Source organism: Crocodylus porosus, unplaced genomic scaffold (genome assembly GCF_001723895.1).
Source record: "Crocodylus porosus isolate Cpor-Errol unplaced genomic scaffold, CroPor_comp1, whole genome shotgun sequence".
NCBI lineage: Eukaryota > Metazoa > Chordata > Crocodylia > Crocodylidae > Crocodylus > Crocodylus porosus.
Window position 1 is genome coordinate 55,597,002 of NW_017728886.1, and position 3,068 is coordinate 55,600,069.

A 3,068-nucleotide genomic window follows, 5' to 3' on the forward strand; every position below is an offset into this window, starting at 1 on the left:
TGGGGCTGGTACCCTGCATGTCCCCTCTCATCCCAAGTTATGCTACTGGACTTCTTATGTATTAGAGGTAGATTGCAAGTCTGTTTTCATACAAAATGGTCAAGTCTAATCAGATACACACACTTCCTTGTTGTAACTAGTTCCTGTAAACTTTCACAGTTTCATAACTAACAAGCGCGCATATTGTTCATGAAGTACATATGAAGTGTGCCTATGATTGCTCCCACTCAACAGCTGTAAATATGTTAATTCCATCATAGGGGGATAATGGTGAAAGGTGGGCTGAAGCCCAGACACCAAGACTTGTTACATTAACAGCTCTTAAAACCTTCGGATCTTTTCCCCTGTCAGGGTACTTGGTATACCAAATATAGGGAGGGTGATACTTTACCAATTAAGAGTTGAGATGGGAGTACACTGATTTCAGGTACATATGAGCCGTACATCCAAGTATTGTCTCGTAGCCACTCACTTTCTCCCTCTCACTGCACTTCTCCACACATACCCAAACCGGCACTGTAGGGTGAGACAAACACACACTTCTCTACACATGCATGCCACCTACACATCCCTTCATGCACACACACTATATATCACACAGATCATACCACCTGTCAAACACTCTCCTCTGACACATTTACCAGTCACAGTGTTGCGCACATGCTTCTCACTGCTTCTGCACGCAACACCTTTGTGGTGCACATGCCACCTAATTTATCTGAAATTTATCCACGTTGTGGATCTCATGAGGATCTCTTGCCAACATTAACTAATGTGCATGCCCATAGGCATAAATAGGTTGCTGACATCATCAAGGTGGAAAGTTTAGATGCTTTGGAACCTTCACACCTCTAGTCAAAGTGCCCATGCTCATAAGGGAGTCCAGGCCAGGAATCCACCTCGAACAATGGCATAATCATTTTAAATAAGTTTCACAGTAGAGCGACAGGAGAAGGAAGCAGCATTTGTATTATGTTTTGCTTGCAACAGTTAAACAATAACCTTGCCAACTACATTCCCTGCTGTGGCCTCATGGGAGTTTCAGGTTAGAGGCCTCATACGCCCATTCTTTCTGATAAGCCACCGTGCCTGGCTGAACTAAATCTACAATGAAGCAGCATGTTTGCCTTTCTAGAAGGTGGGGTGCATCCTGAAAGAGTTTCTTCAGTATCATGGCTTCCTGATGTCTGTGACTGCTGTGAAAAAATGGTAGCCTTAGTTTTAAAAAAAACCAAACAATCCCGTGTTACACAACATGCAGATCAAAGCAGTTTGACAGTAGTCTAGCTTTAGAGAACCACAGAGTCCTCTCTGAAACAATTGCCTTGGACTGAAAGTTCTCATGGTTCTTCCTTTGTTTTATAGAAGTTTGATAAACATTTCTGCCACATTTTTCTGAGAACTTTAGAAAAGTGTTTTTCACCTATAAAGAAATGACTCACACAGTCCACACCCTTTCCCACTTGAGCAGTGTTACCACAGCATAACATACAGCAAGACCAGAGATGGAAGTTTGGGACAAGACTGTTTTTATTCAGAAGTAAGGAACCAGGGAGGAATGCTGTTAACAGCAAGAAAAAACAAACAAATGGGTCCCAGAATTTGGAAGGGGGGGAAATATACATTTTCCCTGATCTGAATCCAACAACATGGAGCAGATGATATCAGTTTCTCCTAACAAAGTAAGACATTTTAGATGAAGCTCGGATGGACCTCCATTCTGTCAAAATGCATGTGAGAAACAATTGCACTAAATACTTTTAATTTAATCTAAACTAAGGGAGGAGAATCGTAATGGTATTATTGAAGTTAATTTTGCCTATCTTATGAGTTTTGAGCATGTAGGTTGAGTACCATTTGCAGTCTTTTCTTATTTATTTTTAATTGTAACTATGCTCTTTTTTTACATTTTCTTCTTTATTCTTTTAGAACTAGAATATGGCCTGACTCTCCACCACTGTATAAAGGGAGGAAGTCCATGCATGAAATCACCAAAATCACAACCCTTTTTTCTACTTATACAATGGAAGGGCTGCATAGCACTAGCTGTAGCTACCCTAAAGCTGGTAGTGGCCAATGGCCCCCCCTGCTACAGACTGATTGGGGTAATATGTATAAAGTGGGCATGTTTACACAAGACACTAAATGTACAGTAGACTAATTCCGTTGTGCATTAGTGCACCATGGCAAAAATTGTGCTAAGTGCTGTTGCGCAGTAGAATTAGTTTGCTGCACATTAAGTGTCACAAAAAGACTGTATGCCAGTCCTACTGCACAGTGAACCAGTTACTGTGCACTTAGTACCTCATATTAGAGGTACTAAACATAATGCTCACTAACAACAGTGTATTAATGCATGTGTAGATGCGCCCAGTGTTGCCAACCTCTTGCCATAGTAAGTTATGAGATTCTAAAGTTATGAGATTCTAATCAGATCTGGAGCCATACCTGTTTTTCTGATATAATCAGTTGGTGCATTTGGCTATGAATAAAAGGTTGATGGTCCAAGTATAACCATGGATTGTGCTTTATGGGTAAGACCAAATGATTTCTAAGGTTCCTTCAAACTGTATTAGTCTGTTAGTGACACAAGACGTTTTAGCCCATACCAAAACTTCAAACTCCTTGGCGAAAACCACCTCTGAATGCCTGCCTTCCTATTTAAGTGGCTCATGAGAAAAGGAAGCCCTTCTATCGCCCATTTCTCTACCCCTTAGGAGCCTAAGGAGTTGTCAGCTGTGGAAAGAGGGAAGAGAAAGTGCTCAACAGCTCATGATTGCCCTGCCCCCTTCTATCTACCTTTGAATCAGTCATGGTCTAGTTTGTCTTCTTCTCATCTCTTCCCTCTCTCCTCACCATCATAGAACTGCAGCCAGGGTAGGGGAAAGAGAAGGAAGAGAGCAAATACAGAACTGGAGCACTCTTCCCATAGGCTTAGGAAAAGTGACCATACTGCAGCTGTCACTGTCATCTTGTAAGAAAGAAGAGTAGATAAAACAGAGGTGTGCTACAAGGGGATAGGTGGGAGAGAGTGAAATGAATAGCTGAGCAGAGGAGTGGATATCTAC

The 3,068-nt window shown here is 41.7% G+C and overlaps 1 long non-coding RNA gene across 1 annotated transcript in view; it reads left to right on the forward strand.

The window, feature by feature from the left end:
• The window catches only part of LOC109321470, a 13,672-nt gene that overhangs the window by 8,280 nt on the left and 2,324 nt on the right, over window positions 1-3,068 (forward strand). The window contains exon 2 of the long non-coding RNA XR_002104067.1: window positions 2,064-2,066. This is a non-coding gene — a long non-coding RNA (uncharacterized LOC109321470). The remainder of the gene's footprint in view (window positions 1-2,063; window positions 2,067-3,068) is intronic.